This window comes from Castor canadensis, chromosome 3 (genome assembly GCF_047511655.1).
Source record: "Castor canadensis chromosome 3, mCasCan1.hap1v2, whole genome shotgun sequence".
In the NCBI taxonomy this organism is placed as follows: domain Eukaryota; kingdom Metazoa; phylum Chordata; class Mammalia; order Rodentia; family Castoridae; genus Castor; species Castor canadensis.
In genome coordinates, this window is record NC_133388.1 from 132100916 (window position 1) to 132118285 (window position 17370).

At 37.3% G+C, this 17370-nt stretch overlaps 1 protein-coding gene across 2 annotated transcripts in view; it reads right to left on the minus strand.

Annotated features, from left to right (window-relative positions):
* Positions 1 to 17370, minus strand: part of Xkr4 (XK related 4) — a 404161-nt gene that overhangs the window by 200343 nt on the left and 186448 nt on the right. The gene's annotated exons all lie outside the window — the stretch shown is intronic.

Sequence of the window (17370 nt, forward strand, 5' to 3'; positions counted from 1 at the left end):
GTATCTTTTTTTTTTTTTGTGGTACTGGAGTTTGAACTCAGGACCCTGTGCTTGCTAGGCAAGTGCTCTGCCACTTGAGTCATACATCCAGCCCTTTTGGCTTTTTTATAAGGTTAGTTTTTAGATAGAATCTTGCTTTTTGCCTAGGCTGGCCTGGTACTGAAATCCTCCTAACTATGCCTCCTATGCATCTGGAATTGCAGGTGTGTAACACTATGCCTGCCTTATTTTTGAGTAGAGTTTGAGGCCCAGGCTCAAATTCTCCTAAAATGGGTAAAGCTTTTCCATTGTTTTTCCTAACACAGAAATAAATGTCATTAGCTTTAACTAAAATACTATAATTTTAAAAAATAAAATATATAAAGCATTTTAATAACACATAATGTGTTTCTCAGACTTTAATCAGGTAAAAGGATAAAATGTATGTAACTTCATTTATATTTGCTCCCCAGAATGTCACCAGTAGATCATGTGCCCAAAAGAGGACTTCTTATGTTGATTTGTATCATGTAAGAGTTATTGAAAACCTGAACAGTTATAATCTCATGTTATTCCTTCTTCAAAAGAGCTTGTATTTGGATTTTAAAATATAACAAAACAAATGACAGTGGGTGACACTATGGAATATATTCTTTGACTACAATGAAATTGATCAGAAATCAATGATAGGAAGACAGAACTCTCCAAACGTGGAAACTACACAGAACATTGCTAAGTAATTCATGGCTCAAAGAGAAAGTTTCATGGGAAATTTTTAAAAAATCAAAATGAATGAAATGAAAGCACATTTCATAATTTTTGGACATAGTTAAAGCAGTCCTGAGAGGGACACTGATAGCAAGGAGAAGAGTCAAATTATTAATTGAGGTTCCCACAGGAGGAACCTAGAAAAAGAAGAGCAAAATGAACCCAAAGCAAGCAGAAGGAAGGAAGGAATAATGATTAAAGCAGAAATCAATGAGATAAAAGATTGTGCATATCAATAAAACAGTTGATTTTTTGAGAAGACTGATAAAATTAACAAACCTCTATTAAGACTGACAAAGACTAAAAGAGAGAAGATACAACAACTGAAATCAGGAATGAGAACAGATGACATGACTATAGACTCTACAGACATCAGATAGATAAAAGGAAATTTTACAAACAATTTACACAAATAAATCTGATAACGAAGATGAAAAACCATTTTATTAAAGACCAAACTACTATAACTCACCCTTATTTGACAGATAATTTAAATAACAGGTAATCATGGAAGAAAATGCATTCATGATTTAAAGACACTCCAATAATAAATCTTCAGGTGAAGATTGCTTCATTGGCAGGTTTAAAGAGATAACATAAATTCTATACAATATTTTACAAAATATAAAAGAGAAGAGAACATTTCCCAGTTCATTTTATTAAGCCAATACCAAAACTAGATAGTGATAGCACAAAAAAAAAAAAAAACTTACATGCCAACATCCTCACAAATATGACTCAAAAGTCCTCAAAAATATTGAGAAATAGAACTAGTAACACATAAAGAAAACTATCAATTCTAATAAATTGGGTTTGTTCTTGGGAATCAAGATTATTTCAATGTTTGAAAATCAATGTCATCACTTTAACAGTTAAGGACAAAGAATCACATGATCATATCAAATGAAATACAAAAAAGACCTGACAAAATTAAACCAATCAACCCAGTTTCCAGGCTTCATTTAGCTACAATAATATCTATCAGCAAGGGCCAAATACATAGACTGACGGCACAGTATACAAAGCCAGGCAAATATGCCTGATGGATTTTTAAGAAAAATACAAAAGAAATTCAAGGAAGACAGGTAGCCGATTCAGTAAGATTACTGAGACAACTGGATACCTGTAAGCAAAAGAACCTTAACATGAACCTCACATTTACAAATAAATCTACTCAAAATGGATCCTAGTTTTAAATATAAAACAAAGTAATGAAACTTTCAGAAAAAACTTTTCTTGTCTTTTTTTCCTAAATTTTTGGATTTGGGACTAGGTTCTTAGAATTGACATGAAAAGCATGATCTATAAATAAAGATTAATAAATTATTACATCAAAGTTAAAAATTTTGCTCTGCAAACAACCCTGTTAAGGGGATGAAGGCAAGCTATGATTCAGGAGAAAATATTTACAAACCACATATTTAACAAAGGATTAACATCTAGACTATATATAGAACTTTCCAAACCCAATAGTCAAAAAAACAAAAGCAGTCTAGTAAGACGTTGGGCAAACACAAAGAGACTTTTCACCTAGGAGGGTATACAAATGGTAAATAAGTAAAGGAAAATATATCCAACATCATAAAGCATTAGGGAAACACAAATGAAAATCACAATGAGATATCAATAAACACCTATCAGAATGGCTGAAGGAAAAACTTGAGAAAATGACAGTTGCTAGCGAGTATGGAAAGAAATGGAATCAGTTGTACGTTATATGTAAATTAGCACGACCACCCTTGAAAGTGATTTGTCAATTTCTTACAAAAGTAAACATGCAACTTCTACAAGACCCAACAATTGCACTTTTGGGAATTTGTCCTAGGAAAAGTAAAATTTATGTTTATACAAATGTACAGCAGCCACATTCATAATAGCTAAAAGCTGGGAGCTACCCTGATGTTTTTCTAGGGTCAATGGTAAGTAAACTAAACTGTGGGGTACATGTAGACCCAAGAATATTACTTAGCAATAACAAGAACAAAATTGATCTATGCAACAACTGAGTTAAATCTCCAGATAACTGTGCTCAATTAAAAAAAATCAATCCTAAGAGGTTATAAACTGTGCAATTTTATTTACAACATTCTTGAAAGAGAATAGACTAGTTGTTGCCAGGGTTCAAACTGGAAGTGAGAGGAACAAGAATTGAGTGTAGCTGTTAAAAGGGCACCATTGCACTCTAGCTTTGCAAGATGTTCCCACTGAGGCAACTGGGCAAAGGGTATAAGAATCTCTCTGTATTATTTCTTACAATTGCATGCCAATTTGCATTTTCTTCAAATAAAAACTGAATTGAAATACAACAGGAAAAGATGACAGTTGGAGGAACCAATGAACATTTGCTTAAAAAAAACTTTGCTCTGTACTGAGCTTAAATATTCTCCAAGTATAAAATTCATTATTATTTGGCACACAAGGAGGATGAGCTGAAATTACTTTTACAAGTGAATTAAAATATCTGGTTTCATTCCAGAAAGTACCTTCAGGATCCATTATAGATGCTACTATTTTGAAAATTTTAAGCATAAAGTTCTTAAGTGAATTAAATGAATTTTACATCCCTTACTTTTCTTGGCAACACAGTTAGCTATTATTTTTTAATTAACTGCAAAACAGCAAAGCCTAAAATTAAGTCACCAGGAATTATATTCTTCACAGACAACAGAGCTCTTTCCCTGAACCCTCAAAAGCTGAATGGCAGTTATTGTGTGTGACTGAATACTGAATGTCCCCTCAGAGGGGACACATTGCCCCTGAAAGCTGACTGCATTCCCTTAATCTTCTCAGATAGAGGAGGAACAGAAGGAGGTAGGAAAAAAGGCATCATGCAAACTGAATTCTGTCGAGTTCTAATAGCAAACCAGAGCTTCTTTTCCCTGCTAACTGAGGTTAATAGTGCTCAGAAAAGTCCCCCACTTAAAAAAAAATGTGGCTTAGTGAGATTTCAGGGAAAAACATACTTCTGCTCAGCAGTACATCTAAACACCAGTGGCAAAGCCCCAGAGGATGGTATCCTGCAGAAGACCCTGAGGGAGAACAAGGAGGAGAAAGGGAGGAAAGAACAGAGGCTACTCCCCACCCCAAAGAGCAGCTACCTGCAAATCTGCACAGAAAGCCACTGGCAAGGGACTGCTTTTTTCAGGACAGTTGGGAATTGGGGGTAGGGGGACACAAGACACAGGTGAGCATCAAAGATCAGCCCTCTATGAGGTGCATCATCTTCTTTTGCTGAGGATTTCCTAGCTGGAATCCTGGGGCATCTGTGTATTGGGATTCCTGGTGCCTGTACTACTCAGCATGTCAGGATTAGCAAGTATACCTGAATTTTCTAACTGGCAGATGTCCTCAGATCTAAACTGATTTTCTTTTCTAGTTTTTTTTTTTTTTTTTTTGGCAGCACTGGGTTTTGAACTCAGGGCCTTGTGCTTGCTAGGCACGTGCTCTTACCACTTTAGCCATTCTGCCAGCACTTAAACTGATTTTCTAAATGTGGCCTTGAACAGAACAACCTCACACAGGTTGCTTCTTTGAACTTCTCCAGCGACCAGCACCGAGTTTACTAAATACATTGATGGAACTCCAACTTTCAACACTTCTGAACTGCTTTTTATACTTTGATTTATTAGTGATTAGTGTGTGTGTGTGCCTGTGTCTGTGTATTAAATTTAAAATGCTGCCTGGATTATTGGCGGTTTCTGTTTTGGTTTGTTTTTTCCAAGAAGTATTTGAAATTACTTGTTTTGACAGTTAAATTTCCAGCATCAAAGTATAAATTTCTCTTTTGTAGTTTCTATGGTTTACAGAAAACCAAAAAGAGAGAAGTCCTCTAAACACCTGAATTTTGTTTGAATGGTTTTCACATTTTACAGGTATGGGACTGGAATTAACCCAGAAAGCATAGAGGAGAACAGGGATATTAAAGATGAAAAACAATAAATTAAGTAATGTCATACAACCAGACAGTTTTCTGGAAGCCAATAAACCCCTAGATTGAATAACCTTCTTGACTACAATACAGGTTAAGAATAAAATTTCTGGAAGGCATTAATTTGATCCTGAGTAAAAAGCTATGTCAGGATACTTCATGTTTCTTTCACTAGAATTCAGTGAAATTTACAGACTTCAACTTTTTTTTTTCTGTGCTAAGTATATTTAAATCTTGGTATTTTGAAGGATTTGGATGTCAGTCACTTCTAAGGATATCCTGGAAATGTGATGCACTGAAGCATGAAGGCATTTCAGGCTGTGCAATCCCATGAAAAGAGGAAGGACACAGCACACGCCTTTGGAGTGATCCTCTTTGTTTTATATCCAGGCTCTTTGACAATGCCTACAGGGATTCTTTCTTTTTGTGGGAAAAAAAACGAAATCCCAAGCCAGGTGTGCCGGCCCCATGCAGCCCTCTCAGAAGATAGACACGTGCGTAGGGGGTTAGGAGTTGACGATGGCGGAAGAATCCTGGGCCCCCCCTTCTGTTTTCATTACAAGATAAACGCAGGCTTGCTGCTCAGGGTCCTGAAGGAAGTGATGTCACTGTTGAACTGTGCTGGCATGGATAAGAGAGGTACAATAGGCTGACATCAAGCAAGTCACAAAAGGTTCAGAAGCAATTGCCCCACCCTGCCTATGTCCAGAACCCATGACCGTGCCTTGGCTGAGCCAAGTAAAGCCATCTCCATGTATCCCAGAGGCCAGATGAACTGTGCCAGTTTGAGGTCCTGAGCCACCTGAGAGAGAAGTGGACACATGTTCTAGAATGTGAAGAAAGGACAGAACAATTCTCTGAGGGGTTCTGTTCTTATTTTATGTCAATCTGAAGGAGTCCAGATTGTATGTTTAAAATATGCTACTTATCTACACATTGGCTCCATCTTTCCTCCTTCCCTGCTTCTCTCTCTCTGTGTCTGTTTCTCACACACGTGCACATACACCAAATTATTTCAAGTTTTCATGCCGTCACAGAAACACATGTATTGCTATTTTTTTTCATCTGAAATAAACATTATTTTGTCTCATTCAAGTTTTAACCTTAGACCACCTTAGACCCTGAGTCTGTCTGGTTCCTTCTCTCTGCACATGCACTCCTTTACACGAGAATATCATGTCCTCCATACTCATGAGCAATTTCCTGAGCAACCGGAAACTTTGTAGCATAAGCTACTAATCTTACATGATGGGTAATGATAGTTCAATTTAGGATTGTTTACTTTATGATAGTGCAAAATTGTACTTTGAATTTTGATATTTGGGGGGGTTAGTAATACATGGCATAATCCTCTCCCTTAGATGCTGGACAGTGGCAAGAAGCCACGGCTCTCATGGGATCATGAGGGTGAACAACTGACACTCTGTGGTATGCTTTGTTGGTAGGTTAGGTATGTTACTCTAGATAATACAATCTAGTGTATTTATTGATATAATTCTTGTATTTTCTTTCATAATAAATGAGAAAATTTTGCCTATAAAGAATACCTTGGCTTCTACTTTATCATAATTCAAGACTCTGTTTCTCTTTTTATTATTATAATAATAAACGATAAGTCTCTAGGCATCAATATGAAATAGGAGGGGAGGCATATATTTTGCACCATGAGGTAAATATATTTGACTTTTGCTGTGATCCAGCCTTCACTGAGGCATTGGTAGAATAGAGGATCGCTCAACAGAACTTTCATTTGGTTTTCTCATTTAAAAATTACCAGAGGGCAATATCTTGCTTTGTCTCCTTTCCATCTCTTGGTAATATCCCAATAGCATCTGCTGTGAAGTGAGCTAGCCTTCCTGCTGACCCAAAGCAAACAGGTGGGAGGTGTGCTCAGATTTCATAGAGAGCGTCCAGTGCAACTACAACTTCCTTTATAATGAGTAGAGAAATATGTATTTTTGGATATGCAAAAATAAATCTTTTGTTAATTATAATTTTATTGGCACTTAAGTATGAAATGGGAAGTTCTAGAATGCTTTTTTAGCTTGAAGAAAAGATCAGCCACATTCTCCTTCACAAAAATGGCCCTGATTGCTAGGATGATAGTCTCAATTCTTTGCTCATTTGCTAGATAATTTTAATCAAATTATGTAAAACTTTACAGTTTACATAGCACTGTCACATACACTATAGAGTTTTTAAACTACATCACAGCCTTGTGGGGGAAGTGTTGACTTATAACATTGACAGACAAGATCTTGAATCCCAAGAGAAGTTCAAAACTGCCTTGGTCACAGAGCAGTTGGTGGCAGAGCTGGTATTGCAAAGTGAACATCTAACTCCATGTCCATCACCTTATGGTGATGCTACTCCAAGTCATCAGTTGTTACTAAAAATAAATGACTTAGCACTATGCAGGGCACATAAATATAACACAAAAGTCTTTATGATCGTTATACGAAAGGACTACGGCTACTAGATTCTTTAACTAGAGTGAGTTTGAAGCAGGATCTCCTGACTCCCTCCCATCAGAACAGCCACTTACTCTGCACAGAGCTGACATTGAGCACTGACCACCTGCTGGGAAGAAGCACTCAGCCAAGGAAGACACTAGGTGAGACCGACAGTCACTTGGCCAACCTGCTTTGGGAATGATGCATTGCACATTAGCCAAAAACCAGTGATTCGGACTTGCTGGTCCATACGTGGTTGTGTTCTGTATCTGGACGTGGGCAGTCGTGAGACCTTCTTTCTTTGTGTGTGAGGGAGAAATCATACTAAGAAGATCATTTGGGGAGTTTTTCACAGAATGTGCCAAATGCTGCAAAATGTAGAGTGAGACAAGGGCCTTAAGACACTTCATAAATGTTTTTAAAATGTCCTCCTCCATATCCCCACTCCCACCTCAAATCAAGGATGGGCCATAATAAGAATTTTTTCTCATGAAGTCTGTATTTCTCCCATTTTTATAAGTTAGCAAAGCTTGACATTGGCTGTGAGGCTCATACTTCAATGTGAGTGGCAGACATGCTACTAAATTTTTCTCCTGCTACTATATTTTTCCCATAAAAGTTTCAACTTTAGGAGTTTCCCACTTCTCATCCAAGACCTCTGGTTTCTGCTGTGTCTGCTCCCTATGCACGTGCATTCCTGCAGATCAATGATAAGCATATTACTGAGCAACCAATGATTTTCTTGAATAAAATGATCAAGCTTACTTAATGAGCATGGTGCCTATTTGATGAATTACTTCATTTTTGTAACACAACTTAGTCGAGATTTTAGGATCATCATTTAGGGTAAACCAACATCACTAGGTTCTGAATAATTTTGTTCAACATTATAATTAATTAATATCCAAATTCTCTCAGGAAAGATGATTGCCCAGCTCCTATGAGGGAAAAACTAAAATCCAAAGAAATCATTGAGTTTTGCTAGTGGCAAATCAGGATTTCATTTTCTGTTAGTACATATTGTCACTTCAAACCTGAATCACCATGAAAGACCTGTCTTTTCTTCTTTTTCCTGCAGATAAATCAGAACGTGGTAGAACAAACCATTCTTTGTATAGTACATTTTAACAAAACTGTTTGTTCAAAGTCAGAATAAACTCTCCTTAGACCAACCTAGAACTGTTAATTGGGAGGTTTTGCTTTGATGTCCAACAGGAAATGGATTGACTTTTAGGGAAAAATTTTAGAGTCATCAAACCTAAATGTATTATGATATTTTAACTTATAGGAAGATTTTTAGTACTGTTTTCCTAAATTTTAATACTTTTGATAAAGTCATTGATACTTCACATGATCATGGATTCTCAGTAATTTTTATTTTCACATCTAAAATCAAGTATTTTTAAAAAATCCAAATACCTTATTGGTTCAAAGTAATAGCAACTCGTTAAGAATGACTATAAATGGCCATTCCAAAGTAAAGAGTTAATATATTGTTATAGTTTGGATCTTTAAGTCCCCCAAAGGCTGATGTGCTCTAGGCTTGATTTCCAGTCTTTGGTACCACTGGAAGATGGGGCCTTGTGGAAGAAGTTAGGTCATTGGGAACATGTCCTTGAAGTGGATGCTGGGACACTGGCACCTCTTTCTCTCTCTCTGCCTCTGCTTCCTGGTGAGCTGCCTTGACCCCCACTATGACATTCTGCCTCATCACAGGCCCGAAGCAACAAAGTCAAGCAACCATGGACTAAAACTTCTGAAACTTTGATCCATGACAAACTTTTCTGCCTTAAAAGTTAATCAGTTCAGGTATCTTTGTCACAGTGATGGAAAGATTTTATACATATATATATAGAGAGAGAGAGAGAAAGAGAGAGAGAGAGAGAGAGATTTTAAAATTAGAAATAATCAAGTAAACTGTTGGCTTAAGCTATGTTTTTATGATTTCTGTGTCATAGAGGATAGGACATATGGCTGGAGGATTATAGGAAGAAAATTTTCTACTCTTTTAATGTGGTTATTTGCAAGCTGATTAACAGAAGGACCTTTACTAACCAAATGTTTGTGTTTAGAAACAGGGCAATCAGTTCATATAAGATGACCCAGTGGGTTTTTCTGTTGACATATTTATTTACACAGCATTCTCAGTGGTGTGGCATGTTTGACTCCATTTGGAGCCAGATGGAAAGAGGAACAATGGTTCTGACAAACAGAGAAACACCTTGGCTAATTCCCAGTCAGGCTCCCAATGAGACATTCAATCACAGATGTTGGAATGCTTATCTACACTCTTCTGACACAGAACTTCATAAAACAGCTTTATTTTTATTTATTTTAAATAATGGGCAACACTTTAATGTTGCTTGAATTTGAATGGAACATAAACTTATTATAAGGTCAAAGAAAAGCTAATTGACAATTATTATTCACAAGTTTGGCCTATTTCTTAGAAAGATATCATCTTAGAAAGGTTGTCATGGTCCTATGGTCTCATTGTCATGGAGAATGCAGGGAGAGCGTCAATGGCAAGTATGAGTAGAGAGCTATGGGAGGAAAATTTTTTACAGTTGTAATAGTGTGGTTACTCTTTCAATACATAGGGATGGCTTTATTCTGCAAAAAACCACAATTGCTCACATCTACTCAACCCTTCCATTTATTCTCCTTTAGCCTGCAAAGGATAAGACTCCCTGGGAGCAACTCCCTGAACACTTGGCAGCACTCTGTAGGAGGGAGGTGTGACTTCACCATGAGATTTGCCCACACTGGATGATGCTGTGCTGACACCACCTGCCTGGCTCTATTAGCATTTCCAGAGGTGGCCCAGTCAGAAAATAAAGGCTCTTCTCAACCCAGCACAACATGACATTGGGTTGACTATATTTGTTCAACAAGACGAGTAGTTCTAATCTGAAAATCTATAATGTGAAATGCTCTAAAATTAGAAACTTTTTGTATACCAACAGGATGTCACAAGTAGAATGTTGCACACATGACCTGATGTGACTGGCTACAGTCAAAACACAAGCACACTAAGACTATTTTATAAACTTATTCTCCAGCTGTGAGATAAAGTGCTTGTGAAACATAAATAAATTTAGATTAACTGTTCTTTTAGACTTGGGTCTCCACCCCAAGTTATCAAATTATGTATATGCAAATATTTTTAAAAAATCATGAATTCAAAACTCTTCTAGTCCCAAGCATTTTAAGTCAGGAATTCTATAATTTGGGCTGGGGATGAAACTCAGTGTAGAGTGCCAATCTAGTATGTGTGATGCTCTGGGTTTAATCCCTGTAACATAAACAACAACAAAACTAAATATTAGTTTTGAAGGGGAAATAAATATATTATCTTTTCCTAACTATCAAGTTTGTAGTAGAGACACTCTGATGAAACAAAGATAGATTACCTAGAGAAAAACAAGGAAGTTTACTAACATGTGTCATACCTGTCATGTGGGAGAAAATTAACTCAGTAGTTTGGAACCCTTACTTAAAAAGTATTTTAACAAAGAGTAACAATATTAGACAGTGACTAGCCAAAGGAGAAAGTATCCCCAGTCTCTTACAGGTGGGAAAATGATGGAAAGACCGAATGCAGTTAGTTTGCTTGCAGATTTCCCTGGCTGGCATCTGCTTGTGCATCTCTGGGTTGGTAAGTGACTGTCTCCACTAGAGGAGGAATAATGCCTTATCTTTAGGCAGACAGAGGAAGGCAGGGAGCCCCCTTGTGTTTTATCTTTAGCTTCCACAATCCTCACTATTTTAAAGAGAAATATTTTGGTTCCCTTTGCTACCCTTCACACTTCAGATACATCAAACTATATAATAAATGATCACAAGTTCACAGTAATAACAGCTGGCAACTCTACAAATGAACAAAAGGTCATCTCAATTGAAACAATTCTAGTTCATTCTGCCAAGCCAAGGGTCTGCCAAGCTCCTGCGACTGTTCCTGCCTCAGCACTCAGCATCATTTGTGAGTTGACAAACACAAGATAGCAGAGACCAATGGTGCGTGGAGTCAGTACCTTGCAGCATCTTAGATGTGGGCAAGCCTGTGTGGGTCTGCAGAGCTCTCTTTCTCTCTCTTTCACACACACACACACACACACACACACACAGAGTTAACAGTTTTCAAGCTTCAGTACACTCTTCCCTACTTTGTTTTCTTGAGTTCTCCACATGTTCTCCTCCCCTCCTTCCCTCTTCCCTCTCCTTGCCTTTCTTGCAGTACTGGGCATAGAACCCAGGGCCTCAGGCTTTCTACCACTTCAGCCACACACCTCCCCCAAGCCCTTTTGTTTGTATTTTGCTTTTGAGATAGGATCTCACAGGCTTTGTCTAGGCTGGCCTCAAATTTGTGATCTTCCTGTCTCCACCTTCCTAGCTGAAATTACAGGTGTGCATCATCACACCCGGACCACAATAGCTCTTGAGAGATAATTAAGTACCAATAACTGCCCAAAGTCTACTTCTTCTTTTTTCTTCTCTTTGTGTTCTAATTTGTGGTCCCCTGAGATACTTGTGAGTTAGCAGAGTGTCTCCAGAGGCACCCATGGAAACTGAAGGACATTTTGAAATATTAAACAGTTCCTTATGCAATTAAGTTTGTGTATAGCTACATGGATCTAGTTATTGTTTCTAGAGGTGGAAAGAATTATGGATTGTGATGGTGGATTAATATCAAATTTAAAATATTTCATAATATTTTACAAATTAATGACGATTTGTCACATAGGGCCCTTTAAAATATTTTAATATGAACATGAGTGCTGAATGTAACTTCTTTTTACATTTTTATTAGCAAACATTAGTTTTACAGGGGACTTCATTGTGACATTTACATATGTACTCACAATGTATCATAATTAGATTCCTCCCTCCATCTTTCTTCCTCACCCCTCTTCTTAGAACAATTTCAGCAGGTTTCATTGTTCCATTTGTATACAACAACATCCACCATATTCGTCTTCCTTCACCCTTTCCTTATGCAGTCCTCCCTCCCACTGATACTCACCCCTAGACAGGACTTTTTTCACCTTCCTGTCCTTCATTTGTTAAAAGTGTATACTGATTGTTTAAGAGCTTTTGTCTTGGTATTTCACACATGTATATATCGTACTTTAATCTGATTAAGTTCCTCTATTATTTGATCTTTCTCCATCATCCTGCTTCCCCATTATTCAGCAGCTTTCAGTGTGTTTCATTACACTATCTTTATAGAGAGATGCCATGTACTTCAGTGGGTCAGTAATATCCACTGTCGATCATTCTCTTTTCCCCTCCTGCCTCTCCCTAGTCCCCTCAGACAGACCTACTAATGCAATGTCCTGAGGGATAACCATGTTCCCTTTCTCTCTCTATTTATATGCATATATATGTGTGTGTATATAAGATTATATATATATATCCATGTATACATTTTGAATGTAACTCTTGTTATAAAATTTCATTAACAATTCTAGTTGGTAGTTCCTTAGTAAAGATTCTTCAAATTGAAAATTACAATGACCCATGAAAAGGGGCTAATTTGACCCTACTATCTTTAGGAGAAAAATGATCTAAGATGTTGATTATAACAGCATATTTAGTGATTATGTTGAAATTAATGAAAGGAAAATAAGATTTTGAAATAAATATGCAATACTTCATGAACCACATGTGATTTGTTTTGTTACTTAGCAAGTGCAGTGGAGCCTAACGCTTAGTTCTGTGCGTGAATAATTAAGCTCAGTCTTGATTGATGTTTTGCTGACTTTCAGTCACACGTAATCTATATAAATAATAGTAGTATGTTTTTATGTTTTGGAGTTATATTTAGAATGGTTAGAGGATGAACACAGTAGGACATATTTCATTTAATAATTGCAAGATTGGTGCTTTGATTTTAGGACTCTAGACATGGTACATGGGCCTCCTTCCACATTCGCTTATTCTTGTCCTAAAACCCAGAGTGTTTGTTGTGAATACATATGTAAGTAAATATCTGTACTTACAAAAGAGCTTTGCCTGTTATCAAGTGGTATGCCAGGGGCATACTACTGTATCCCATTAAATATTCGCCTGCCACCTTTATGAGTAGCACCTTGGCATCATGGGTATATAAATGATGCACAGTAAACACATTATGACATCTGAAACATGCACATAATTGAACAAAAACTATTTGGAAGATTACATGTCCATAGTTCATATTGACCTTAACAGGATCTTAGTGAGTGCTCTGCAGGCAGGATGTGCTACATAAATCCTGGGACACAATCATTCTGCCAAGCATTGCCCAATTGGCCAACGTGGCTTTTAATTGGCTTCTCCAAAGTGCTGTCAGCCTTAGCTGTGAACAAAGGTGGCTGATGAAATATGGTCCTTCTAGGTTTAAAATAAATGCTCCATGGAAATACTGTAGTTTGCATGATTTTGCCTAAATATAATTAATTTTTCTCTATTATTGTCTGTCTAGTTTTATTTTGTTCTTTCTCTTTCTAGTTTATATATTGGATTTTGAAGCCTCTCTGGAATTTTTAAGGAAAATAAAGTTGCCCTTTTTTGAATTCTTGCAAAATTGAGTGATAGCCAATGATTTGTTTCTGTCTTGACATTTCAAAAACAGCAATTAATGTGTCCAATATTTACCAAAATAGTGTAAATCAAATTCATGTGTAAGTGCTTATTTAGAAAATACAAGGAAAGTGGTTGACTCTTCCACAGCAGGACTCTTACTGTAGAGCTCTAAGTGATGAATAGGAAACAGAAATTTTTTTAGATTTTGCCTTTGTATCCGTACAAATTAGTGTGAAGATTTATACTATAGTTTGCTGGTGTCCAAGGTATCTTCTGCAAAAGATGTAAGATGGGAGGGAGTGATTATTGATTTCTACATGAAGTTCTTGTTTTTTCACTGGTTATTAATATTGTTATATACACTACTTATGCTACAACTACTTGAGTAAAGGAATTTAGAAAAGCACAAACTTTCCTGTGCATTCATCATACCAATGGAATAATTTCATCTGCTGTTTTGGAGAGGATAAGGTATATTGCTGAGATGCTTGGTTTTCCCAGGTCAAAGTACCTTTGACTTTATATTATTCATCACCAAACCAACATCTTCAAACAAACTAAGCATTGATGTTATTCTGTTAAATACAATCATAACAGACCTAGAAAAATAATGGCATTTTAAGTGTTGTATGAAAGGCAATTCTAGGGATGCACTATATAGAATGATTTGGTCTTTCTAGTGAAGAATCATTTGGTTTTTTTTTTCACCAGTTGGGAGAGGGCCCTAAAAATCCCACTATTAAGCTGGGTGGTGGTGGCTTACAGCTAGAATCATAGCTGGTTGGGAAGCTGAGATCAAGAGCATTAAGGTTCAAGGCCAGCTCTGACAAATAGTTTGAGAGACCCCCATATCCAAAATAAACAGAACAAAAAATGGACTGGAGGTGTGACTCAAGCAGTAGAGTGTCTGCTTTGCAAGTGTGAAGCCCTGAGTTCGAACCCAAATCCCAGCAAAAGCATAGGTCCCAGCGAGGCTAGCTAGGCAGTTGAAATAAGTAAATAAATAAATCCCACTATTAGAAGCACTGCCAAAGAAGGTTTGGTAGAATTAATATGTAAAAGGGGTGTTAAAATATTAAAAGGAACAACCTTAGCATTGAAACAGGATGAATAAATGAAGCAGAAGTCTCCCCTGCAGAAGGAGGACATTTGAGAGGAAAGGCTGGCCCAGGTAGATGGCTCTAGCCAGTGGTCCTCCAGTGAGCACAAGGTATTCTGAAGGGAATTAACAAGGCACACACATCTCACAATTTTACTTAGGCTCTGTCCTAACCAGGTGATTTAGACTAGTTGCTGTAAGTGAAAAACTTGACATAAACTCCAAAAACTGGCAGATCCTTTTAAAACTTGCTCAGCAAAGTGAATTGCTCAAGGAGAAATTCCTAAGCAGAAGCCAATTTCTGTTGAAATACCAAAACATATTTTATGATGAACTATTGGTGGTGCAGCTCTGGGTTCTGTCCTGAGGGGGCATATTTGTCCTCAGAATAATCCAGGTGTGAAGAAAGACCATCTGGGGATAACATGGAGAAGACAATTTTCCGACATTCTCTATCTTCATTACATCCAAGCCATAACGTTGTTTATGCCATCGGCCCCAAATGACTATATTAACCATGCAGTATCTTGGAGGAATCAAACATATTCACACAATTTCAATCCTTTCTCTGCGTAAATGAAAATTGTATTAAACTTAAATTATCTTTACATTTATCACTATAAAATCTATCCACATTTTCTTCTATAGTAATAGCATGTTAGATACCCTTATGACAATATTACATATTTTCATTTTTTGTATTTTATTTATTTATTTATTTTGGCTGCACTGTGGTTTGAACTCAGGGCCTCATGCTTGTTAGGCAGGTATTCTCATTACTTGAACTATCTACCAGCCCAACATTATATTTTATAAAGTTACGTTTTAAAACTATTATGGATATTTTATTCATATTAAGTATCTATTAAAATAGAATTCTGAAATGGTAAATATTTTTACTTTCAAAATTGAAATGATTTTCCTTAAAACTAAAACAGCATATCTATCATATCCAAGCACAGTTGCACTGTATTACTGTTGTACTATATTTAGATATCAGGTCTCCAAGAAAATTAACTTAAAATGAAGTTTGTAAGGTTAACCCATATCCAATATGGCTGCTGTCTTTAGAAGAAGGGAAAATTTGGACACACAGGGAGAGATGCAAGCAACACACACACACAGGGTGAAATACCACATGAAGGGAACACAGGGAGAAGGTGGGCAGCCGCAAGTCAAGGAAAGACGTCTCAAAAGAGCCTGACCCTGCCCATCTCCTGCCCTAAGACTTTCAGCCTCAAGAACAGGAGAGAATGAAGCCCTGCTCTTTCGGACGCACAGTCTGTGTTAGCTGTAAGGGCAGCCCCAGCAAGTGTACTGGACATGTGACGAATGGCCATAATGGGATAGGGTTTTCTTTCTCCCATTTCTGGATCCAAGATTCTCAAAATCTGTATGTCACTTCAAGTCCTTAACTTGTTCATGCCCTCATTATGTATGTGCATAATGAAAGAAATGAGTCTGGGTAAACAAGGCTTATTCCTGTATTTTTCACGTGAAGGGCAAGAATTCAGCATTAGGGAATTTCATATCTTCCCCCTCTTTTAGTTCCACTAGATTGTACAAACTTGTGGCAAATCCAACAATGGCATATTTAGCCAGTGAAGTATGACAACACACACACACAAACACACACACACACACACACACACACACACACACACACACACAAGTCTTTCCCCCAAAATGCATTACTTTCATCCTATGCTAGTCATATTACTCTTCTGGGGAAAATGAAGCTAACAGATATTGCATTGTTGGAATGGAATTATCTCATCACACTATACCACCAGAGACAGAGGAATTCTAGGCATTTTTGTTGAAAATTCAATTAACTTTTCCAAACTGGGTTGTGGTGTTTATCAGTTGAGTTTATGTCCAATTGTTTAAATATCTCCAGACATGATTAATTAATAGAGGAAAGTAAGTCATTCTGCAGCTAATTAAAATTTACTCAGAAGCATAATTCTTGGAATTCTTTAAAGGACAGAAGAGAGTAATTAACTATTTGCCATAATGGTAGTTAAACAGAGACACCATCTGGAGCAAACTGACAGGGTGAGATGCTTACAACTAAAGTAGCACTTGTTGGGTGTGCTGTTGTAGCAGGATTGGGCTAAGAAGGGACAGAAACTGGGGGACAGTCACACTGTTGCAGGATCAGGAAGGCACCAAGCACCACAGTAGGACCAGAATAGATTCAGCCCCAGGCAGAGCCCCAGAGGCTGGCAAAGAGACAACAAGCAGGGATCTGGGGTGAGGAGCTAAGGCTCTGTCAAGGATGCTCCAAAGCTGCAGTTGAGGAAGCAGGCTGAGATTTAAAACTGGGGTTTGTCATTGCTCTGAGACAAATGGAGGGGCCACAAATCCTGTTCCAGGCTTCTCTTCTGCCTCTGCTGTGTGTTTTGGTATCTCATTACACAGTGGCTTTACTAGCAACATCTTTAAGGCACTTTTCACACATTTCTAAACTTACCAGCCAGTTGCTTCTTCATCTTCGGTTACCAACTTACTCTGACTCTTTCCTTTCATTTTTATGACCAAAAGACTTCAGTGTGTACTTGCTCTAATAGTGG